This window comes from Camellia sinensis, chromosome 14 (assembly GCF_055761805.1).
Source record: "Camellia sinensis isolate YWXY chromosome 14, ASM5576180v1, whole genome shotgun sequence".
Lineage (NCBI taxonomy): Eukaryota > Viridiplantae > Streptophyta > Magnoliopsida > Ericales > Theaceae > Camellia > Camellia sinensis.
The window spans coordinates 118,525,755-118,552,401 of NC_138974.1; positions in this window are offsets into that span (position 1 = coordinate 118,525,755).

The following is a 26,647-nucleotide window of genomic DNA, read 5'->3' on the forward strand; positions in this document are numbered from 1 at the left end:
AGTGTTCGAACCGTATTGCCCAAGAAATGGTTTGTAAACGCCGTATTTACATATCTGCCACTGTGCAGGGGAATCCGTATAGGTGTTCGAGTGTTCGAACCGTAATGCGCAAGAAATGGTATGTAAACCCCGTATTTACATATCTGCCACTGTGCAGGAGAATCCGTATAGGTGTTCGAGTGTTCGAACCGTATTGCGCAAGAAATGGTTTGTAAACCCCGTATTTACATATCTGCCACTGTGCAGGAGAATCCGTATAGGTGTTCGAGTGTTCAAACCGTATTGAGCAAGAAATTATATGTAAACCCCATATTTACATATCTGCCACTATGCAGGAGAATCCGTGTAGGTGTTCGAGTGTTCGAACCGTAATGCGCAAGAAATGGTATGTAAACCCCGTATTTACATATCTGCCACTGTGCAGGAGAATCCGTATAGGTGTTCGAGTGTTCGAACCGTATTGCGCAAGAAATGGTTTGTAAACCCCGTATTTACATATCTGCCACTGTGCAGGAGAATCCGTATAGGTGTTCGAGTGTTCAAACCGTATTGCGCAAGAAATTATATGTAAACCCCATATTTACATATCTGCCACTATGCAGGAGAATCCGTGTAGGTGTTCGAGTGTTCGAACCGTAATGCGCAAGAAATGGTATGTAAACCCCGTATTTACATATCTGCCACTGTGCAGGAGAATCCGTATAGGTGTTCGAGTGTTCGAACCGTAATGCGCAAGAAATGGTACGGAAACCCCGTATTTACATATCTGCCACTGTGCAGGAGAATCCGTATAGGTGTTCGAGTGTTCGAACCGTAATGCGCAAGAAATGGTATGTAAACCCCGTATTTACATATCTGCCACTGTGCAGGAGAATCCGTATAGGTGTTCGAGTGTTCGAACCGAATTGCCCAAGAAATGGTTTGTAAACGCCGTGTTTACATATCTGCCACTGTGCAGGAGAATCCGTATAGGTGTTCGAGTGTTCGAACCGTAATGCGCAAGAAATGGTATGGAAACCCCGTATTTACATATCTGCCACTGTGTAGGAGAATCCGTATAGGTGTTCGAGTGTTCGAATCGTATTGCGCAAGAATTGGTATGGAAACCCCGTATTTACATATCTGCCACTGTGCAGGGGAATCCGTATAGGTGTTCGAGTGTTCGAACCGTATTGCGCAAAAAATGGTATGTAAACCCCGTATTTACATATCTGCCACTGTGCAGGAGAATCCGTATAGGTGTTCGAGTGTTGGAACCGTATTGCGCAAGAAATGGTTTGTAAACCACGTATTTACATATCTGCCACTGTGGAGGAGAATCCGTATAGGTGTTCGAGTGTTCGAACCGCAATGCGCAAGAAATGGTACGGAAACCCCGTATTTACATATCTGCCACTGTGCAGGAGAATCCGTATAGGTGTTCGAGTGTTCGGACCGTAATGCGCAAGAAATGGTAAGTAAACCCCGTATTTACATATCTGCCACTGTGTAGGAGAATCCGTATAGGTGTCCGATTGTTCGAACCGAATTGCCCAAGAAATGGTTTGTAAACGCCGTATTTACATATCTGCCACAGTGCAGGAGAATCCGTATAGGTGTTCGAGTGTTCGAACCGTATTGCCCAAGAAATGGTTTGTAAACGCCGTATTTACATATCTGCCACTGTGCAGGAGAATCCGTACAGGTGTTCGAGTGTTCGAACCGTAATGCGCAAGAAATGGTATGTAAACCCCGTATTTACATATCTGCCACTGTGCAGGAGAATCCGTATAGGTGTTCGAGTGTTCGAACCGTATTGCCCAAGAAATGGTTTGTAAACGCCGTATTTACATATCTGCCACTGTGCAGGAGAATCCGTATAGGTGTTCGAGTGTTCGAACCGTAATGCCCAAGAAATGGTATGTAAACCCCGTATTTACATATCTGCCACTGTGCAGGAGAATCCGTATAGGTGTTCGAGTGTTCGAACCGTATTGCGCAAGAAATGGTTTGTAAACCCCGTATTTACATATCTGCCACTGTGCAGGAGAATCCGTATAGGTGTTCGAGTGTTCGAACCGTATTGTGCAAGAAATGGTATGTAAACCCCGTATTTACATATCTGCCACTGTGCAGGAGAATCCGTGTAGGTGTCCGAGTGTTCGAACCGAATTGCCCAAGAAATGGTTTGTAAACGCCGTATTTACATATCTGCCACTGTGCAGGAGAATCCGTATAGGTGTTCGAGTGTTCGAACCGTATTGCCCAAGAAATGGTTTGTAAACGCCGTATTTACATATCTGCCACTGTGCAGGAGAATCCGTACAGGTGTTCGAGTGTTCGAACCGTAATGCGCAAGAAATGGTATGTAAACCCCGTATTTACATATCTGCCACTGTGCAGGAGAATCCGTATAGGTGTTCGAGTGTTCGAACCGTATTGCCCAAGAAATGGTTTGTAAACGCCGTATTTACATATCTGGCACTGTGCAGGAGAATCCGTATAGGTGTTCGAGTGTTCGAACCGTAATGCGCAAGAAATGGTATGTAAACCCCGTATTTACATATCTGCCACTGTGCAGGAGAATCCGTATAGGTGTTCGAGTGTTCGAACCGTATTGCCCAAGAAATGGTTTGTAAACGCCGTATTTACATATCTGCCACTGTGCAGGAGAATCCGTACAGGTGTTCGAGTGTTCGAACCGTAATGCGCAAGAAATGGTATGTAAACCCCGTATTTACATATCTGCCACTGTGTAGGAGAATCCGTATAGGTGTTCGAGTGTTCGAACCGTATTGCCCAAGAAATGGTTTGTAAACGCCGTATTTACATATCTGCCACTGTGCAGGAGAATCCGTATAGGTGTTCGAGTGTTCGAACCGTAATGCGCAAGAAATGGTATGTAAACCCCGTATTTACATATCTGCCACTGTGCAGGAGAATCCGTATAGGTGTTCGAGTGTTCGAACCGTATTGCGCAAGAAATGGTTTGTAAACCCCGTATTTACATATCTGCCACTGTGCAGGAGAATCCGTATAGGTGTTCGAGTGTTCGAACCGTATTGGGCAAGAAATGGTATGTAAATCCCGTATTTACATATCTGCCACTGTGCAGGAGAATCCGTGTAGGTGTCCGAGTGTTCGAACCGAATTGCCCAAGAAATGGTTTGTAAACGCCGTATTTACATATCTGCCACTGTGCAGGAGAATCCGTATAGGTGTTCGAGTGTTCGAACCGTATTGCCCAAGAAATGGTTTGTAAACGCCGTATTTACATATCTGCCACTGTGCAGGAGAATCCGTACAGGTGTTCGAGTGTTCGAACCGTAATGCGCAAGAAATGGTATGTAAACCCCGTATTTACATATCTGCCACTGTGCAGGAGAATCCGTATAGGTGTTCGAGTGTTCGAATCGTATTGCCCAAGAAATGGTTTGTAAACGCCGTATTTACATATGTGCCACTGTGCAGGAGAATCCGTATAGGTGTTCGAGTGTTCGAACCGTAATGCGCAAGAAATGGTATGTAAACCCCGTATTTACATATCTGCCACTGTGCAGGAGAATCCGTATAGGTGTTCGAGTGTTCGAACCGTAATGCGCAAGAAATGGTATGTAAACCCCGTATTTACATATCTGCCACTGTGAAGGAGAATCCGTATAGGTGTTCGAGTGTTCGAACCGTATTGCCCAAGAAATGGTTTGTAAACGCCGTATTTACATATCTGCCACTGTGCAGGGGAATCCGTATAGGTGTTCGAGTGTTCGAACCGTAATGCGCAAGAAATGGTATGTAAACCCCGTATTTACATATCTGCCACTGTGCAGGAGAATCCGTATAGGTGTTCGAGTGTTCGAACCGTATTGCGCAAGAAATGGTTTGTAAACCCCGTATTTACATATCTGCCACTGTGCAGGAGAATCCGTATAGGTGTTCGAGTGTTCAAACCGTATTGAGCAAGAAATTATATGTAAACCCCATATTTACATATCTGCCACTATGCAGGAGAATCCGTGTAGGTGTTCGAGTGTTCGAACCGTAATGCGCAAGAAATGGTATGTAAACCCCGTATTTACATATCTGCCACTGTGCAGGAGAATCCGTATAGGTGTTCGAGTGTTCGAACCGTAATGCGCAAGAAATGGTATGCAAACCCCGTATTTACATATCTGCCACTGTGCAGGAGAATCCGTATAGGTGTCCGAGTGTTCGAACCGAATTGCCCAAGAAATGGTTTGTAAACGCCGTATTTACATATCTGCCACTGTGCAGGAGAATCCGTATAGGTGTTCGAGTGTTCGAACCGTATTGCCCAAGAAATGGTTTGTAAACGCCGTATTTACATATCTGCCACTGTGCAGGAGAATCCGTACAGGTGTTCGAGTGTTCGAACCGTAATGCGCAAGAAATGGTATGTAAACCCCGTATTTACATATCTGCCACTGTGCAGGAGAATCCGTATAGGTGTTCGAGTGTTCGAACCGTATTGCGCAAGAAATGGTATGTAAACCCCGTATTTACATATCTGCCACTATGCAGGAGAATCCGTGTAGGTGTCCGAGTGTTCGAACCGAATTGCCCAAGAAATGGTTTGTAAACGCCGTATTTACATATCTGCCACTGTACAGGAGAATCCGTATAGGTGTTCGAGTGTTCGAACCGTATTACCCAAGAAATGGTTTGTAAACGCCGTATTTACATATCTGCCACTGTGCAGGAGAATCCGTACAGGTGTTCGAGTGTTCGAACCGTAATGCGCAAGAAATGGTATGTAAACCCCGTATTTACATATCTGCCACTGTGCAGGAGAATCCGTATAGGTGTTCGAGTGTTCGAACCGTATTGCCCAAGAAATGGTTTGTAAACGCCGTATTTACATATCTGCCACTGTGCAGGAGAATCCGTGTAGGTGTTCGAGTGTTCGAACCGTAATGCGCAAGAAATGGTATGTAATCCCCGTATTTACATATCTGCCACTGTGCAGGAGAATCCGTATAGGTGTTCGAGTGTTCGAACCGTATTGCGCAAGAAATGGTATGCAAACCCCGTATTTACATATCTGCCACTGTGCAGGAGAATCCGTATAGGTGTTCGAGTGTTCGAACCGTATTGCGCAAGAAATGGTTTGTAAACCACGTATTTACATATCTGCCACTGTGGAGGAGAATCCGTATAGGTGTTCGAGTGTTCGAACCGCAATGCGCAAGAAATGGTACGGAAACCCCGTATTTACATATCTGCCACTGTGCAGGAGAATCCGTATAGGTGTTCGAGTGTTCGAACCGTAATGCGCAAGAAATGGTATGTAAACCCCGTATTTACATATCTTCCACTGTGCAGGAGAATCCGTATAGGTGTTCGAGTGTTCGAACCGTAATGCGCAAGAAATGGTATGTAAACCCCATATTTACATATTTGCCACTGTGCAGGAGAATCCGTATAGGTGTTCGAGTGTTCGAACCGTATTGCCCAAGAAATGGTTTGTAAACGCCGTATTTACATATCTGCCACTGTGCAGGAGAATCCGTATAGGTGTTCGAGTGTTCGAACCGTAATGCGCAAGAAATGGTATGCAAACCCCGTATTTACATATCTGCCACTGTGCAGGAGAATCCGTATAGGTGTCCGAGTGTTCGAACCGAATTGCCCAAGAAATGGTTTGTAAACGCCGTATTTACATATCTGCCACTGTGCAGGAGAATCCGTATAGGTGTTCGAGTGTTCGAACCGTATTGCCCAAGAAATGGTTTGTAAACGCCGTATTTACATATCTGCCACTGTGCAGGAGAATCCGTACAGGTGTTCGAGTGTTCGAACCGTAATGCGCAAGAAATGGTATGTAAACCCCGTATTTACATATCTGCCACTGTGCAGGAGAATCCGTATAGGTGTTCGAGTGTTCGAACCGTATTGCGCAAGAAATGGTATGTAAACCCCGTATTTACATATCTGCCACTATGCAGGAGAATCCGTGTAGGTGTCCGAGTGTTCGAACCGAATTGCCCAAGAAATGGTTTGTAAACGCCGTATTTACATATCTGCCACTGTACAGGAGAATCCGTATAGGTGTTCGAGTGTTCGAACCGTATTACCCAAGAAATGGTTTGTAAACGCCGTATTTACATATCTGCCACTGTGCAGGAGAATCCGTACAGGTGTTCGAGTGTTCGAACCGTAATGCGCAAGAAATGGTATGTAAACCCCGTATTTACATATCTGCCACTGTGCAGGAGAATCCGTATAGGTGTTCGAGTGTTCGAACCGTATTGCCCAAGAAATGGTTTGTAAACGCCGTATTTACATATCTGCCACTGTGCAGGAGAATCCGTGTAGGTGTTCGAGTGTTCGAACCGTAATGCGCAAGAAATGGTATGTAATCCCCGTATTTACATATCTGCCACTGTGCAGGAGAATCCGTATAGGTGTTCGAGTGTTCGAACCGTATTGCGCAAGAAATGGTATGCAAACCCCGTATTTACATATCTGCCACTGTGCAGGAGAATCCGTATAGGTGTTCGAGTGTTCGAACCGTATTGCGCAAGAAATGGTTTGTAAACCACGTATTTACATATCTGCCACTGTGGAGGAGAATCCGTATAGGTGTTCGAGTGTTCGAACCGCAATGCGCAAGAAATGGTACGGAAACCCCGTATTTACATATCTGCCACTGTGCAGGAGAATCCGTATAGGTGTTCGAGTGTTCGGACCATAATGCGCAAGAAATGGTATGTAAACCCCGTATTTACATATCTGCCACTGTGCAGGAGAATCCGTATAGGTGTCCGATTGTTCGAACCGAATTGCCCAAGAAATGGTTTGTAAACGCCGTATTTACATATCTGCCACTGTGTAGGAGAATCCGTATAGGTGTTCGAGTGTTCGAACCGTATTGCCCAAGAAATGGTTTGTAAACGCCGTATTTACATATCTGCCACTGTGCAGGAGAATCCGTACAGGTGTTCGAGTGTTCGAACCGTAATGCGCAAGAAATGGTATGTAAACCCCGTATTTAAATATCTGCCACTGTGCAGGAGAATCCGTATAGGTGTTCGAGTGTTCGAACCGTATTGCCCAAGAAATGGTTTGTAAACGCCGTATTTACATATCTGCCACTGTGCAGGAGAATCCATATAGGTGTTCGATTGTTCGAACCGTAATGCGCATGAAATGGTATGTAAACCCCGTATTTACATATCTGCCACTGTGCAGGAGAATCCGTATAGGTGTTCGAGTGTTCGAACCGTATTGCGCAAGAAATGGTTTGTAAACCCCGTATTTACATATCTGCCACTGTGCAGGAGAATCCGTATAGGTGTTCGAGTGTTCGAACCGTATTGCGCAAGAAATGGTATGTAAACCCCGTATTTACTTATCTGCCACTGTGCAGGAGAATCCGTGTAGGTGTCCGAGTGTTCGAACCGAATTGCCCAAGAAATGGTTTGTAAACGCCGTATTTACTTATCTGCCACTATGCAGGAGAATCCGTATAGGTTTTCGAGTGTTCGAACCGTATTGCCCAAGAAATGGTTTGTAAACGCCGTATTTACATATCTGCCACTGTGCAGGAGAATCCGTACAGGTGTTCGAGTGTTCGAACCGTAATGCGCAAGAAATGGTATGTAAACCCCGTATTTACATATCTGCCACTGTGCAGGAGAATCCGTATAGGAGTTCGAGTGTTCGAACCGTATTGCCCAAGAAATGGTTTGTAAACGCCGTATTTACATATCTGCCACTGTACAGGAGAATCCGTATAGGTGTTCGAGTGTTCGAACCGTAATGCGCAAGAAATGGTATGTAAACCCCGTATTTACATATCTGCCACTGTGTAGGAGAATCCGTATAGGTGTTCGAGTGTTCGAACCGTATTGCCCAAGAAATGGTTTGTAAACGCCGTATTTACATATCTGCCACTGTGCAGGAGAATCCGTACAGGTGTTCGAGTGTTCGAACCGTAATGCGCAAGAAATGGTATGTAAACCCCGTATTTAAATATCTGCCACTGTGCAGGAGAATCCGTATAGGTGTTCGAGTGTTCGAACCGTATTGCCCAAGAAATGGTTTGTAAACGCCGTATTTACATATCTGCCACTGTGCAGGAGAATCCATATAGGTGTTCGATTGTTCGAACCGTAATGCGCATGAAATGGTATGTAAACCCCGTATTTACATATCTGCCACTGTGCAGGAGAATCCGTATAGGTGTTCGAGTGTTCGAACCGTATTGCGCAAGAAATGGTTTGTAAACCCCGTATTTACATATCTGCCACTGTGCAGGAGAATCCGTATAGGTGTTCGAGTGTTCGAACCGTATTGCGCAAGAAATGGTATGTAAACCCCGTATTTACTTATCTGCCACTGTGCAGGAGAATCCGTGTAGGTGTCCGAGTGTTCGAACCGAATTGCCCAAGAAATGGTTTGTAAACGCCGTATTTACTTATCTGCCACTATGCAGGAGAATCCGTATAGGTTTTCGAGTGTTCGAACCGTATTGCCCAAGAAATGGTTTGTAAACGCCGTATTTACATATCTGCCACTGTACAGGAGAATCCGTACAGGTGTTCGAGTGTTCGAACCGTAATGCGCAAGAAATGGTATGTAAACCCCGTATTTACATATCTGCCACTGTGCAGGAGAATCCGTATAGGAGTTCGAGTGTTCGAACCGTATTGCCCAAGAAATGGTTTGTAAACGCCGTATTTACATATCTGCCACTGTACAGGAGAATCCGTATAGGTGTTCGAGTGTTCGAACCGTAATGCGCAAGAAATGGTATGTAAACCCCGTATTTACATATCTGCCACTGTGTAGGAGAATCCGTATAGGTGTTCGAGTGTTCGAACCGTATTGCGCAAGAAATGGTTTGTAAACCCCGTATTTACATATCTGCCACTGTGCAGGAGAATCCGTATAGGTGTTCGAGTGTTGAAACCGTATTGCGCAAGAAATGGTATGTAAACCCCATATTTACATATCTGCCACTATGCAGGAGAATCCGTGTAGGTGTTCGAGTGTTCGAACCGTAATGCGCAAGAAATGGTATGTAAACCCCGTATTTACATATCTGCCACTGTGCAGGAGAATCCGTATAGGTGTTCGAGTGTTCGAACCGTAATGCGCAAGAAATGGTACGGAAACCCCGTATTTACATATCTGCCACTGTGCAGGAGAATCCGTATAGGTGTTCGAGTGTTCGAACCGTAATGCGCAAGAAATGGTATGTAAACCCCTTATTTACATATCTGCCACTGTGCAGGAGAATCCGTATAGGTGTTCGAGTGTTCGAATCGTATTGCGCAAGAATTGGTATGTAAACCCCGTATTTACATATCTGCCACTGTGCAGGGAAATCCGTATAGGTGTTCGAGTGTTCGAACCGTATTGCGCAAGAAATGGTATGTAAACCCCGTATTTACATATCTGCCAATGTGCAGGAGAATCCGTATAGGTGTTCGAGTGTTCGAACCGTATTGCGCAAGAAATGGTTTGTAAACCACGTATTTACATATCTGCCACTGTGGAGGAGAATCCGTATAGGTGTTCGAGTGTTCGAACCGCAATGCGCAAGGAATGGTACGGAAACCCCGTATTTACATATCTGCCACTGTGCAGGAGAATCCGTATAGGTCTTCGAGTGTTCGGACCGTAATGCGCAAGAAATGGTAAGTAAACCCCGTATTTACATATCTGCCACTGTGTAGGAGAATCCGTATAGGTGTCCGATTGTTCGAACCGAATTGCCCAAGAAATGGTTTGTAAACGCCGTATTTACATATCTGCCACTGTGCAGGAGAATCCGTATAGGTGTTCGATTGTTCGAACCGTAATGCGCAAGAAATGGTATGCAAACCCCGTATTTACATATCTGCCACTGTGCAGGAGAATCCGTATAGGTGTTCGAGTGTTCGAATCGTATTGCGCAAGAATTGGTATGTAAACCCCGTATTTACATATCTGCCACTGTGTAGGGGAATCCGTATAGGTGTTCGAGTGTTCGAACCGTAATGCGCAAGAAATGGTATGTAAACCCCGTATTTACATATCTGCCACTGTGCAGGAGAATCCGTATAGGTGATCGAGTGTTCGAACCGTATTGCGCAAGAAATGGTTTGTAAACCACGTATTTACATATCTGCCACTGTGGAGGAGAATCCGTATAGGTGTTCGAGTGTTCGAACCGCAATGCGCAAGAAATGGTACGGAAACCCCGTATTTACATATCTGCCACTGTGCAGGAGAATCCGTATAGGTGTTCGAGTGTTCGGACCGTAATGCGCAAGAAATGGTATGTAAACCCCGTATTTACATATCTGCCACTGTGCAGGAGAATCCGTATAGGTGTTCGAGTGTTCGAACCGTATTGCGGAAGAAATGGTATGTAAACCCCGTATTTACATATCTGCCACTGTGCAGGAGAATCCGTGTAGGTGTCCGAGTGTTCGAACCGAATTGCCCAAGAAATGGTTTGTAAACCCCGTATTTACATATCTGCCACTGTGCAGGAGAATCCGTATAGGTTTTCGAGTGTTCGAACCGTATTGCCCAAGAAATGGTTTGTAAACGCCGTATTTACATATCTGCCACTATGCAGGAGGATCCGTACAGGTGTTCGAGTGTTCGAACCGTAATGCGCAAGAAATGGTATGTAAACCCCGTATTTACATATCTGCCACTGTGCAGGAGAATCCGTATAGGTGTTCGAGTGTTCGAACCGTATTGCCCAAGAAATGGTTTGTATACGCCGTATTTACATATCTGCCACTGTGCAGGAGAATCCGTATAGGTGTTCGAGTGTTCGAACCGTAATGCGCAAGAAATGGTATGTAAACCCCGTATTTACATATCTGCCACTGTGCAGGAGAATCCGTATAGGTGTTCGAGTGTTCGAACCGTATTGCGCAAGAAATGGTTTGTAAACCCCGTATTTACATATCTGCCACTGTGCAGGAGAATCCGAATAGGTGTTCGAGTGTTCAAACCGTATTGCACAAGAAATGGTATGTAAACCCCATATTTACATATCTGCCACTATGCAGGAGAATCCGTGTAGGTGTTCGAGTGTTCGAACCGTAATGCGCAAGAAATGGTATGTAAACCCCGTATTTACATATCTGCCACTGTGCAGGAGAATCCGTATAGGTGTTCGAGTGTTCGAACCGTAATGCGCATGAAATGGTACGGAAACCCCGTCTTTACATATCTGCCACTGTGCAGGAGAATCCGTATAGGTGTTCGAGTGTTCGAACCGTAATGCGCAAGAAATGGTATGTAAACCCCGTATTTACATATCTGCCACTGTGCAGGAGAATCCGTATAGTTGTTCGAGTGTTCGAATCGTATTGCGCAAGAATTGGTATGTAAACCCCGTATTTACATATCTGCCACTGTGCAGGGGAATCCGTATAGGTGTTCGAGTGTTCGAACCGTATTGCGCAAGAAATGGTATGTAAACCCCGTATTTACATATCTGCCACTGTGCAGGAGAATCCGTATAGGTGTTCGAGTGTTCGAACCGTATTGCGCAAGAAATGGTTTGTAAACCACGTATTTACATATCTGCCACTGTGGAGGAGAATCCGTATAGGTGTTCGAGTGTTCGAACCGCAATGCGCAAGAAATGGTACGGAAACCCCGTATTTACATATCTGCCACTGTGCAGGAGAATCCGTATAGGTGTTCGAGTGTTCGGACCGTAATGCGCAAGAAATGGTAAGTAAACCCCGTATTTACATATCTGCCACTGTGTAGGAGAATCCGTATAGGTGTCCGATTGTTCGAACCGAATTGCCCAAGAAATGGTTTGTAAACGCCGTATTTACATATCTGCCACTGTGCAGGAGAATCCGTATAGGTGTTCGAGTGTTCGAACCGTAATGCGCAAGAAATGGTATGCAAACCCCGTATTTACATATCTGCCACTGTGCAGGAGAATCCGTATAGGTGTTCGAGTGTTCAAATCGTATTGCGCAAGAATTGGTATGAAAACCCCGTATTTACATATCTGCCACTGTGCAGGGGAATCCGTATAGGTGTTCGAGTGTTCGAACCGTAATGCGCAAGAAATGGTATGTAAACCCCGTATTTACATATCTGCCACTGTGCAGGAGAATCCGTATAGGTGTTCGAGTGCTCGAACCGTATTGCGCAAGAAATGGTTTGTAAACCACGTATTTACATATCTGCCACTGTGGAGGAGAATCCGTATAGGTGTTCGAGTGTTCGAACCGCAATGCGCAAGAAATGGTACGGAAACCCCGTATTTACATATCTGCCACGGTGCAGGAGAATCCGTATAGGTGTTCGAGTGTTCGGACCGTAATGCGCAAGAAATGGTATTTAAACCCCGTATTTACATATCTGCCACTGTGCAGGAGAATCCGTATAGGTGTCCGATGATTCGAACCGAATTGCCCAAGAAATGGTTTGTAAACGCCGTATTTACATATCTGCCACTGTGCAGGAGAATCCGTATAGGTGTTCGAGTGTTCGAACCGTATTGCCAAAGAAATGGTTTGTAAACGCCGTATTTACATATCTGCCACTGTGCAGGAGAATCCGTACAGGTGTTCGAGTGTTCGAACCGTAATGCGCAAGAAATGGTATGTAAACCCCGTATTTACATATCTGCCACTGTGCAGGAGAATCGGTATAGGTGTTCGAGTGTTCGAACCGTATTGCCCAAGAAATGGTTTGTAAACGCCGTATTTACATATCTGCCACTGTGCAGGAGAATCCGTATAGGTGTTCGATTGTTCGAACCGTAATGCGCAAGAAATGGTATGTAAACCCCGTATTTACATATCTGCCACTGTGCAGGAGAATCCGTATAGGTGTTCGAGTGTTCGAACCGTAATGCGCAAGAAATGGTATGTAAACCCCGTATTTACATATCTGCCACTGTGCAGGAGAGTCTGTATAGGTGTTCGAGTGTTCGAACCGTAATGCGCATGAAATGGTACGGAAACCCCGTATTTACATATCTGCCACTGTGCAGGAGAATCCGTATAGGTGTTCGAGTGTTCGAACCGTAATGCGCAAGAAATGGTATGTAAACCCCGTATTTACATATCTGCCACTGTGCAGGAGAATCCGTATAGGTGTTCGAGTGTTCGAACCGTAATGCGCATGAAATGGTACGGAAACCCCGTATTTACATATCTGCCACTGTGCAGGAGAATCCGTATAGGTGTTCGAGTGTTCGAACCGTAATGCGCAAGAAATGGTATGTAAACCCCGTATTTACATATCTGCCACTGTGCAGGAGAATCCGTATAGGTGTTCGAGTGTTCGAACCGTATTGCCCAAGAAATGGTTTGTAAACGCCGTATTTACATATCTGCCACTGTGCAGGAGAATCCGTATAGGTGTTCGAGTGTTCGAACCGTAATGCGCAAGAAATGGTATGTAAACCCCGTATTTACATATCTGCCACTGTGCAGGAGAATCCGTATAGGTGTTCGAGTGTTCGAACCGTATTGCGCAAGAAATGGTTTGTAAACCCCGTATTTACATATCTGCCACTGTGCAGGAGAATCCGTATAGGTGTTCGAGTGTTCGAACCGTAATGCGCAAGAAATGGTATGTAAACCCCGTATTTGCATATCTGCCACTGTGGAGGAGAATCCGTATAGGTGTTCGAGTGTTCGAATCGTATTGCGCAAGAATTGGTATGTAAACCCCGTATTTACACATCTGCCACTGTGCAGGGGAATCCGTATAGGTGTTCGAGTGTTCGAACCGTATTGCGCAAGAAATGGTATGTAAACCCCGTATTTACATATCTGCCACTGTGCAGGAGAATCCGTATAGGTGTTCGAGTGTTCGAACCATATTGCGCAAGAAATGGTTTGTAAACCACGTATTTACATATCTGCCACTGTGGAGGAGAATCCGTATAGGTGTTCGAGTGTTCGAACCGCAATGCGCAAGAAATGGTACGGAAACCCCGTATTTACATATCTGCCACTGTGCAGGGGAATCCGTATAGGTGTTCGAGTGTTCGAACCGTATTGCGCAAGAAATGGTATGTAAACCCCGTATTTACATATCTGCCACTGTGTAGGAGAATCCGTATAGGTGTTCGAGTGTTCGAACCATATTGCGCAAGAAATGGTTTGTAAACCACGTATTTACATATCTGCCACTGTGGAGGAGAATCCGTATAGGTGTTCGAGTGTTCGAACCGCAATGCGCAAGAAATGGTATGGAAACCCCGTATTTACATATCTGGCACTGTGCAGGAGAATCCGTATAGGTGTTCGAGTGTTCGGACCGTAATGCGCAAGAAATGGTAAGTAAACCCCGTATTTACATATTTGCCACTGTGTAGGAGAATCCGTATATCTGTCCGATTGTTCGAACCGAATTGCCCAAGAAATGGTTTGTAAACGCCGTATTTACATATCTGCCACTGTGCAGGAGAATCCGTATAGGTGTTCGAGTGTTCGAACCGTATTGGCCAAGAAATGGTTTGTAAACGCCGTATTTACATATCTGCCACTGTGCAGGGGAATCCGTACAGGTGTTCGAGTGTTCGAACCGCAATGCGCAAGAAATGGTACGGAAACCCCGTATTTACATATCTGCCACTGTGCAGGAGAATCCGTATAGGTGTTCGAGTGTTCGGACCGTAATGCGCAAGAAATGGTAAGTAAACCCCGTATTTACATATCTGCCACTGTGTAGGAGAATCCGTATAGGTGTCCGATTGTTCGAACCGAATTGCCCAAGAAATGGTTTGTAAACGCCGTATTTACATATCTGCCACTCTGCAGGAGAATCCGTATAGGTGTTCGAGTGTTCGAACCGTAATGCGCAAGAAATGGTATGCAAACCCCGTATTTACATATCTGCCACTGTGCAGGAGAATCCGTATAGGTGTTCGAGTGTTCAAATCGTATTGCGCAAGAATTAGTATGAAAACCCCGTATTTACATATCTGCCACTGTGCAGGGGAATCCGTATAGGTGTTCGAGTGTTCGAACCGTAATGCGCAAGAAATGGTATGTAAACCCCGTATTTACATATCTGCCACTGTGCAGGAGAATCCGTATAGGTGTTCGAGTGCTCGAACCGTATTGCGCAAGAAATGGTTTGTAAACCACGTATTTACATATCTGCCACTGTGGAGGAGAATCCGTATAGGTGTTCGAGTGTTCGAACCGCAATGCGCAAGAAATGGTACGGAAACCCCGTATTTACATATCTGCCACTGTGCAGGAGAATCCGTATAGGTGTTCGAGTGTTCGGACCGTAATGCGCAAGAAATGGTATTTAAACCCCGTATTTACATATCTGCCACTGTGTAGGAGAATCCGTATAGGTGTCCGATTGTTCGAACCGAATTGCCCAAGAAATGGTTTGTAAACGCCGTATTTACATATCTGCCACTGTGCAGGAGAATCCGTATAGGTGTTCGATTGTTCGAACCGTAATGCGCAAGAAATGGTATGTAAACCCCGTATTTACATATCTGCCACTGTGCAGGAGAATCCGTATAGGTGTTCGAGTGTTCGAACCGTATTGCGCAAGAAATGGTATGTAAACCCCGTATTTACATATCTGCCACTGTGCAGGAGAATCCGTATAGGTGTTCGAGTGTTCGAACCGTAATGCGCAAGAAATGGCATGTAAACCCCGTATTTACATATCTGCCACTGTGCAGGAGAATCCGTATAGGTGTTCGAGTGTTCGAACCGTATTGCCCAAGAAATGGTTTGTAAACGCCGTATTTACATATCTGCCACTGTGTAGGAGAATCCGTATAGGTGTTCGAGTGTTCGAACCGTAATGCGCAAGAAATGGTATGTAAACCCCGTATTTACATATCTGCCACAATGCAGGAGAATCCGTATAGGTGTTCGAGTGTTCGAACCGTATTGCGCAAGAAATGGTTTGTAAACCCCGTATTTACATATCTGCCACTGTGCAGGAGAATCCGTATAGGTGTTCGAGTGTTCAAACCGTATTGCCCAAGAAATGGTTTGTAAACGTCGTATTTACATATCTGCCACTGTGCAGGAGAATCCGTGTAGGTGTTCGAGTGTTCGAACCGTAATGCGCAAGAAATGGTATGTAAACCCCGTATTTACATATCTGCCACTGTGCAGGAGAATCCGTATAGGTGTTCGAGTGTTCGAACCGTAATGCGCAAGAAATGGTTTGTAAACCCCGTATTTACATATCTGCCACTGTGCAGGAGAATCCGTATAAGTGTTCGAGTGTTCGAACCGTAATGCGCAAGAAATGGTATGTAAACCCCGTATTTGCATATCTGCCACTGTGGAGGAGAATCCGTATAGGTGTTCGAGTGTTCGAATCGTATTGCGCAAGAATTGGTATGTAAACCCCGTATTTACACATCTGCCACTGTGCAGGGGAATCCGTATAGGTGTTCGAGTGTTCGAACCGTATTGCGCAAGAAATGGTATGTAAACCCCGTATTTACATATCTGCCACTGTGCAGGAGAATCCGTATAGGTGTTCGAGTGTTCGAACCATATTGCGCAAGAAATGGTTTGTAAACCACGTATTTACATATCTGCCACTGTGGAGGAGAATCCGTATAGGTGTTCGAGTGTTCGAACCGCAATGCGCAAGAAATGGTACGGAAACCCCGTATTTACATATCTGCCACTGTGCAGGGGAATCCGTATAGGTGTTCGAGTGTTCGAACCGTATTGCGCAAGAAATGGTATGTAAACCCCGTATTTACATATCTGCCACTGTGTAGGAGAATCCGTATAGGTGTTCGAGTGTTCGAACCATATTGCGCAAGAAATGGTTTGTAAACCACGTATTTACATATCTGCCACTGTGGAGGAGAATCCGTATAGGTGTTCGAGTGTTCGAACCGCAATGCGCAAGAAATGGTATGGAAACCCCGTATTTACATATCTGGCACTGTGCAGGAGAATCCGTATAGGTGTTCGAGTGTTCGGACCGTAATGCGCAAGAAATGGTAAGTAAACCCCGTATTTACATATTTGCCACTGTGTAGGAGAATCCGTATAGCTGTCCGATTGTTCGAACCGAATTGCCCAAGAAATGGTTTGTAAACGCCGTATTTACATATCTGCCACTGTGCAGGAGAATCCGTATAGGTGTAAGAGTGTTCGAACCGTGTTGGCCAAGAAATGGTTTGTAAACGCCGTATTTACATATCTGCCACTGTGCAGGAGAATCCGTACAGGTGTTCGAGTGTTCGAACCGTAATGCGAAAGAAATGGTATGTAAACCCCGTATTTACATATCTGCCACTGTGCAGGAGAATCCGTATAGGTGTTCGAGTGTTCGAACCGTATTGCCCAAGAAATGGTTTGTAAACGCCGTATTTACATATCTGCCACTGTGCAGGAGAATCCGTATAGGTGTTCGAGTGTTCGAACCGTAATGCGCAAGAAATGGTATGTAAACCCCGTATTTACATATCTGCCACTGTGCAGGAGAATCCGCATAGGTGTTCGAGTGTTCGAACCGTATTGCGCAAGAAATGGTTTGTAAACCCCGTATTTACATATCTGCCACTATGTAGGAGAATCCGTATAGGTGTTCGAGTGTTCGAACCGTATTGCGCAAGAAATGGTATGTAAACCCCGTATTTACATATCTGCCACTGTGCAGGAGAATCCGTGTAGGTGTCCGAGTGTTCGAACCGAATTGCCCAAGAAATGGTTTGTAAACGCCGTATTTACATATCTGCCACTGTGCAGGAGAATCCGTATAGGTGTTCGAGTGTTCGAACCGTATTGCCCAAGAAATGTTTTGTAAACGCCGTATTTACATATCTGCCACTGTGCAGGAGAATCCGTACAGTTGTTCGAGTGTTCTTACCGTAATGCACAAGAAATGGTACGTAAACCCCGTATTTACATATCTGCCACTGTGCAGGAGAATCCGTATAGGTGTTCGAGTGTTCGAACCGTATTGCCCAAGAAATGGTTTGTAAACGCCATATTTACATATCTGCCACTGTGCAGGAGAATCCGTATAGGTGTTCGAGTGTTCGAACCGTAATGCGCAAGAAATGGTATGTAAACCCCGTATTTACATATCTGCCACTGCGCAGGAGAATCCGTATAGGTGTTCGAGTGTTCGAACCGTATTGCCCAAGAAATGGTTTGTAAACGCCGTATTTACATATCTGCCACTGTGCAGGAGAATCCGTATAGGTGTTCGAGTATTCGAACCGTAATGCGCAAGAAATGGTATGTAAACCCCGTATTTACATATCTGCCACTGTGCAGGAGAATCCGTATAGGTGTGCGAGTGTTCGAACCGTAATGCGCAAGAAATGGTACGGAAACCCCGTATTTACATATCTGCCACTGTGCAGGAGAATCCGTATAGGTGTTCGAGTGTTCGAACCGTAATGCGCAAGAAATGGTATGTAAACCCCGTATTTACATATCTGCCACTGTGCAGGAGAATCCGTATAGGTGTTCGAGTGTTCGAACCGAATTGCCCAAGAAATGGTTTGTAAACGCCGTATTTACATATCTGCCACTGTGCAGGAGAATCCGTATAGGTGTTCGAGTGTTCGAACCGTAATGCGCAAGAAATGGTATGCAAACCCCGTATTTACATATCTGCCACTGTGCAGGAGAATCCGAATAGGTGTTCGAGTGTTCGAATCGTATTGCGCAAGAATTGGTATGTAAACCCCGTATTTACATATCTGCCACTGTGCAGGGGAATCCGTATAGGTGTTCGAGTGTTCGGACCGTAATGCGCAAGAAATGGTATGTAAACCCCGTATTTACATATCTGCCACTGTGCAGGAGAATCCGTATAGGTGTTCGAGTGTTCGAACCGTAATGCGCAAGAAATGGTACGGAAACCCCGTATTTACATATCTGCCACTGTGCAGGAGAATCCGTATAGGTGTTCGAGTGTTCGAACCGTAATGCGCAAGAAATGGTATGTAAACCCCGTATTTACATATCTGCCACTGTGCAGGAGAATCCGTATAGGTGTTCGAGTGTTCGAACCGAATTGCCCAAGAAATGGTTTGTAAACGCCGTATTTACATATCTGCCCCGGTGCAGGAGATTCCGTATAGGTGTTCGAGTGTTCGAATCGTAATGCGCAAGAAATGGTATGCAAACCCCGTATTTACATATCTGCCACTGTGCAGGAAAATCCGTATAGGTGTTCGAGTGTTCGAATCGTATTGCGCAAGAATTGGTATGCAAACCCCGTATTTACATAACTGCCATTGTATAGGGGAATCCGTATAGGTGTTCGAGTGTTCGAACCGTATTGCGCAAGAAATGGTATGTAAACCCCGTATTTACATATCTGCCACTGTGCAGGAGAATCCGTATAGGTTTTCGAGTGTTCGAACTGTATTGCGCAAGAAATGGTTTGTAAACCACGTATTTACATATCTGCCACTGTGGAGGAGAATCCGTATAGGTGTTCGAGTGTTCGAACCGCAATGCGCAAGAAATGGTACGGAAACCCCGTATTTACATATCTGCCACTGTGCAGGAGAGTCCGTATAGGTGTTCGAGTGTTCGGACCGTAATGCGCAAGAAATGGTACGTAAACCCCGTATTTACATATCTGCCACTGTGCAGGAGAATCCGTATAGGTGTCCGATTGTTCGAACCGAATTGCCCAAGAAATGGTTTGCAAACGCCGTATTTACATATCTGCCACTGTGCAGGAGAATCCGTACAGGTGTTCGAGTGTTCGAACCGTAGTGCGCAAGAAATGGTATGTAAACCCCGTATTTACATAACTGCCACTGTGCAGGAGAATCCGTATACGTGTTCGAGTGTTCGAACCGTATTGCCCAAGAAATGGTTTGTAACCGCCGTATTTACATATCTGCCACTGTGCAGGAGAATCCGTATAGGTGTTCGAGTGTTCGAACCGTAATGCGCAAGAAATGGTATGTAAACCCCGTATTTACATATCTACCACTGTTCAGGAGAATCCGTATAGGTGTTCGAGTGTTCGAACCGTATTGCGCAAGAAATGGTTTGTAAACCCCGTATTTACATATCTGCCACTGTGCAGGAGAATCCGTATAGGTGTTCGAGTGTTCGAACCGTATTGCGCAAGAAATGGTATATAAACCCCGTATTTACATATCTGCCACTGTGCAGGTGAATCCGTGTAGGTGTCCGAGTGTTCGAACCGAATTGCCCAAGAAATGGTTTGTAAATGCCGTATTTACATATCTGCCACTGTGCAGGAGAATCCGTATAGGTTTTCGAGTGTTCGAACCGTAATGCGCAAGAAATGGTACGGAAACCCCGTATTTACATATCTGCCACTGTGCAGGAGAATCCGTATAGGTGTTCGAGTGTTCGAACCGTAATGCGCAAGAAATGGTATGTAAACCCCGTATTTACATATCTACCACTGTGCAGGAGAATCCGTATAGGTGTTCGAGTGTTCGAACCGTATTGCGCAAGAAATGGTTTGTAAACGCCGTATTTACATATCTGCCACTGTGCAGGAGAGTCCGTATAGGTGTTCGAGTGTTCGGACCGTAATGCCCAAGAAATGGTTATTAAACGCCGTATTTACATATCTGCCACTGTGCAGGAGAATCCGTATAGGTGTTAGAGTGTTCGAACCGTAATGCGCAAGAAATGGTATGCAAACCCCGTATTTACATATCTGCCACTGTGCAGGAGAATCCGTATAGGTGTTCGAGTGTTCGAATCGTATTGCGCAAGATTTGGTATGTAAACCCCGTATTTACATATCTGCCACTGTGCAGGGGAATCCGTATAGGTGTTCGAGTGTTCGAACCGTATTGCCCAAGAAATGGTTTGTAAACGCCGTATTTACATATCTGCCACTGTGCAGGAGAATCCGTATAGGTGTTCGAGTGTTCGAACCGTAATGCGCAAGAAATGGTATGCAAACCCCGTATTTACATATCTGCCACTGTGCAGGAGAATCCGTATAGGTGTTCGAGTGTTCGAATCGTATTGCGCAAGATTTGGTATGTAAACCCCGTATTTACATATCTGCCACTGTGCAGGGGAATCCGTATAGGTGTTCGAGTGTTCGAATCGTATTGCGCAAGATTTGGTATGTAAACCCCGTATTTACATATCTGCCACTGTGCAGGGGAATCCGTATAGGTGTTCGAGTGTTCGAACCGTATTGCGCAAGAAATGGTATGTAAACCCCGTATTTACATATCTGCCACTGTGCAGGAGAATCCGTATAGGTGTTCGAGTGTTCGAATCGTATTGCGCAAGAAATGGTATGTAAACCCCGTATTTACATATCTGCCACTGTGCAGGAGAATCCGTATAGGTGTTCGAGTGTTCGAACCGTATTACGCAAGAAATGGTTTGTAAACGCCGTATTTACATATCTGCCACTGTGCAGGAGAATCCGTATAGGTGTTCGAGTGTTCGAACCGTATTGCGCAAGAAATGGTATGTAAACCCCGTATTTACATATCTGCCACTGTGCAGGAGAATCCGTATAGGTGTTCGAGTGTTCGAACCGTATTACCCAAGAAATGGTTTGTAAACGCCGTATTTACATATCTGCCACTGTGCAGGAGAATCCGTGTAGGTGTCCGAGTGTTCGAACCGAATTGCCCAAGAAACGGTTTGTAAACGCCGTATTTACATATCTGCCACTGTGCAGGAGAATCCGTATAGGTGTTCGAGTGTTCGAACCGTATTGCCCAAGAAATGGTTTGTAAACGCCGTATTTACATATCTGCCACTGTGCAGGAGAATCCGTACAGGTGTTCGAGTGTTCGAACCGTGATGCGCAAGAAATGGTACGTAAACCCCGTATTTACATATCTGCCACTGTGCAGGAGAATCCGTATAGGTGTTCGAGTGTTCGAACCGTATTGCCCAAGAAATGGTTTGTAAACGCCGTATTTACATATCTGCCACTGTGCAGGAGAATCCGTATAGGTGTTCGAGTGTTCGAACCGTAATGCGCAAGAAATGGTACGGAAACCCCGTTTTTACATATCCGCCACTGTGCAGGAGAATCCGTATAGGTGTTCGAGTGTTCGAACCGTAATGCGCAAGAAATGGTATGTAGACCCCGTATTTACATATCTACCACTGTGCAAGAGAATCCGTATAGGTGTTCGAGTGTTTGAACCGAATTGCCCAAGAAATGGTTTGTAAACGCCGTATTTACATATCTACCACTGTGCAGGAGAATCCGTATAGGTGTTCGAGTGTTCGAACCGTAATGCGCAAGAAATGGTATGCAAACCCCATATTTACATATCTGCCACTGTGCAGGTGAATCCGTATAGGTGTTCGAGTGTTCGAACCGTAATGCGCAAGAAATGGTACGGAAACCCCGTATTTACATATCTGCCACTGTGCAGGAGAATCCGTATAGGTGTTCGAGTGTTCGAATCGTAATGCGCAAGAAATGGTATGTAAACCCCGTATTTACATATCTGCCACTGTGCAGGAGAATCCGTATAGGTGTTCGAGTGTTCGAACCGAATTGCCCAAGAAATGTTTTGTAAACGCCGTATTAACATATCTGCCACTGTGCAGGAGAATCCATATAGGTGTTCGAGTGTTCGAACCGTAATGCGCAAGAAATGGTATGCAAACCCCGTATTTACATATCTGCCACTGTGCAGGAGAATCCGTATAGGTGTTCGAGTGTTCGAATCGTATTGCGCAAGAATTGGTATGTAAACCCCGTATTTACATATCTGCCACTGTGCAGGGGAATCCGTATAGGTGTTCGAGTGTTCGAACCGTATTGCGCAAGAAATGGTATGTAAACCCCGTATTTACATATCTGCCACTGTGTAGGAGAATCCGTATAGGTGTTCGAGTGTTCGAACCGTATTGCGCAAGAAATGGTGTGTAAACCACGTATTTACATATCTGCCGCTGGGGAGGAGAATCCGTATAGGTGTTCGAGTGTTCGAACCGCAATGCGCAAGAAATGGTACGGAAACCCCGTATTTACATATCTGCCACTGTGCAGGAGAATCCATATAGGTGTTCGAGTGTTCGGACCGTAATGCGCAAGAAATGGTATGTAAACCCCGTATTTACATATCTGCCACTGTGCAGGAGAATCCGTATAGGTGTCCGATTGTTCGAACCGAATTGCCCGAGAAATGGTTTGTAAACGCCGTATTTACATATCTGCCACTGTGCAGGAGAATCCGTATAGGTGTTCGAGTGTTCGAACCGTATTGCCCAAGAAATGGTTTGTAAACGCCGTATTTACATATCTGCCACTGTGCAGGAGAATCCGTACAGGTGTTCGAGTGTTCGAACCGTAATGCTCAAGAAATGGTATGTAAACCCCGTATTTACATATCTGCCACTGTGCAGGAGAATCCGTATAGGTGTTCGAGTGTTCGAACCGTATTGCCCAAGAAATGGTTTGTAAACGCCGTATTTACATATCTGCCACTGTGCAGGAGAATCCGTATAGGTGTTCGAGTGTTCGAACCGTAATGCGCAAGAAATGGTATGTAAACCCCGTATTTACATATCTGCCACTGTGCAGGAGAATCCGTATAGGTGTTCGAGTGTTCGAACCGTATTGCGCAAGAAATGGTTTGTAAACCCCGTATTTACATATCTGCCACTGTGCAGGAGAATCCGTATAGGTGTTCGAGTGTTCGAGCCGTAATGCGCAAGAAATGGTACGGAAACCCCGTATTTACATATCTGCCACAGTGCAGGAGAATCCGTATAGGTGTCAGAGTGTTCGAACCGTAATGCGCAAGAAATGGTATGTAAACCCCGTATTTACATATCTGCCACTGTGCAGGAGAATCCGTATAGGTGTTCGAGTGTTCGAACCGAATTGCCCAAGAAATGGTTTGTAAACGCCGTATTTACATATCTGCCACTGTGCAGGAGAATCCGTATAGGTGTTCGAGTGTTCGAACCGTAATGCGCAAGAAATGGTATGCAAACCCCGTATTTACATATCTGCCACTGTGCAGGAGAATCCGTATAGGTGTTCGAGTGTTCGAATCGTATTGCGCAAGAATTGGTATGTAAACCCCGTATTTACATATCTGCCACTGTGCAGGGGAATCCGTATAGGTGTTCGAGTGTTCGAACCGTATTGCGCAAGAAATGGTATGTAAACCCCGTATTTACATATCTGCCACTGTGCAGGAGAATCCGTATAGGTGTTCGAGTGTTCGAACCGTATTGCGCAAGAAATGGTTTGTAAACCACGTATTTACATATCTGCCACTGTGGAGGAGAATCCGTATAGGTGTTCGAGTGTTCGAACCGCAATGCGCAAGAAATGGTACGGAAACCCCGTATTTACATATCTGCCTCTGTGCAGGAGAATCCGTATAGGTGTTCGAGTGTTCGGACCGTAATGCGCAAGAAATGGTTGGTAAACCCCGTATTTACATATCTGCCACTGTGCAGGAGAATCCGTATAGGTGTCCGATTGTTCGAACCGAATTGCCCAAGAAATGGTTTGTAAACGTCGTATTTACATATCTGCCACTGTGCAGGAGAATCCGTATAGGTGTTCGAGTGTTTGAACCGAATTGCCCAAGAAATGGTTTGTAAACGCCGTATTTACATATCTACCACTGTGCAGGAGAATCCGTATAGGTGTTCGAGTGTTCGAACCGTAATGCGCAAGAAATGGTATGCAAACCCCGTATTTACATATCTGCCACTGTGGAGGAGAATCCGTATAGGTGTTCGAGTGTTCGAACCGCAATGCGCAAGAAATGGTACGGAAACCCCGTATTTACATATCTTCCACTGTGCAGGAGAATCCGTATATGTGTTCGAGTGTTCGGACCGTAATGCGCAAGAAATGGTATGTAAACCCCGTATTTACATATTTGCCACTGTGCAGGAGAATCCGTATAGGTGTTCGAGTGTTCGAACCGTAATGCGCAAGAAATGGTTTGTAAACGCCGTATTTACATATCTGCCACTGTGCAGGAGAATCCGTACAGGTGTTCGAGTGTTCGAACCGTAATGCGCAAGAAATGGTACGTAAACCCCGTATTTACATATCTGCCACTGTGCAGGAGAATCCGTATAGGTGTTCGAGTGTTCGAACCGTATTGCCCAAGAAATGGTTTGTAAACGCCGTATTTACATATCTGCCACTGTGCAGGAGAATCCGTATAGGTGTTCGAGTGTTCGAACCGTAAGGCGCAAGAAATGGTATGTAAACCCCGCATTTACATATCTGCCACTGTGCAGGAGAATCCGTATAGGTGTTCGAGTGTTCGAACCGTATTGCGCAAGAAATGGTTTGTAAACCCCGTATTTACATATCTGCCACTGTGTAGGAGAATCCGTATAGGTGTTCGAGTGTTCGAACCGTATTGCGCAAGAAATGGTTTGTAAACCCCATATTTACATATCTGCCACTATGCAGGAGAATCCGTGTAGGTGTTCGAGTGTTCGAACCGTAATGCGCAAGAAATGGTATGTAAACCCCGTATTTACATATCTGCCACTGTGCAGGAGAATCCGTATAGGTGTTCGAGTGTTCGAACCGTAATGCGGAAGAAATGGTACGGAAACCCCGTATTTACATATCTGCCACTGTGCAGGAGAATCCATATAGGTGTTCGAGTGTTCGAACCGTAATGCGCAAGAAATGGTATGTAAACCATGTATTTACATATCTGCCACTGTGTAGGAGAATTCGTATAGGTGTTCGAGTGTTCGAACCGAATTGCCCAAGAAATGGTTTGTAAACGCCGTATTTACATATCTGCCACTGTGCAGGAGAATCCATATAGGTGTTCGAGTGTTCGAACCGTAATGCGCAAGAAATGGTACGGAAACCCCGTATTTACATATCTGCCACTGTGCAGGAGAATCCATATAGGTGTTCGAGTGTTCGAACCGTAATGCGCAAGAAATGGCATGTAAACCCCGTATTTACATATCTACCACTGTGCAGGAGAATCCGTATAGGTGTTCGAGTGTTTGAACCGAATTGCCCAAGAAATGGTTTCTAAACGCCGTATTTACATATCTACCACTGTGCAGGAGAATCCGTGTAGGTGTTCGAGTGTTCGAACCGTAATGCGCAAGAAATGGTATGCAAGCCCCGTATTTACATATCTGCCACTGTGCAGGAGAATCCGTATAGGTGTTCGAGTGTTCGGACCGTAATGTGCAAGAAATGGTAGGTAAACCCCGTATTTACATATCTGCCACTGTGCAGGAGAATCCGTATAGGTGTCCGATTGTTCGAACCGAATTGCCCTAGAAATGGTTTGTAAACGTCGTATTTACATATCTGCCACTGTGCAGGAGAATCCGTATAGGTGTTCGAGTGTTCGAACCGTATTGCCCAAGAAATGGTTTGTAAACGCCGTATTTACATATCTGCCACTGTGCAGGAGAATCCGTACAGGTGTTCGAGTGTTCAAACCGTAATGCGCAAGAAATGGTATGTAAACCCCGTATTTACATATCTGCCACTGTGCAGGAGAATCCGTATAGGTGTTCGAGTGTTCGAACCGTATTGCCCTAGAAATGGTTTGTAAACGCCGTATTTACATATCTGCCACTGTGCAGGAGAATCCGTATAGGTGTTCGAGTGTTCGAACCGTAATGCGCAAGAAATGGTATGTAAACCCCGTATTTACATATCTGCCACTGTGCAGGAGAATCCGTATAGGTGTTCGAGTGTTCGAACCGTATTGCGCAAGAAATGGTCTGTA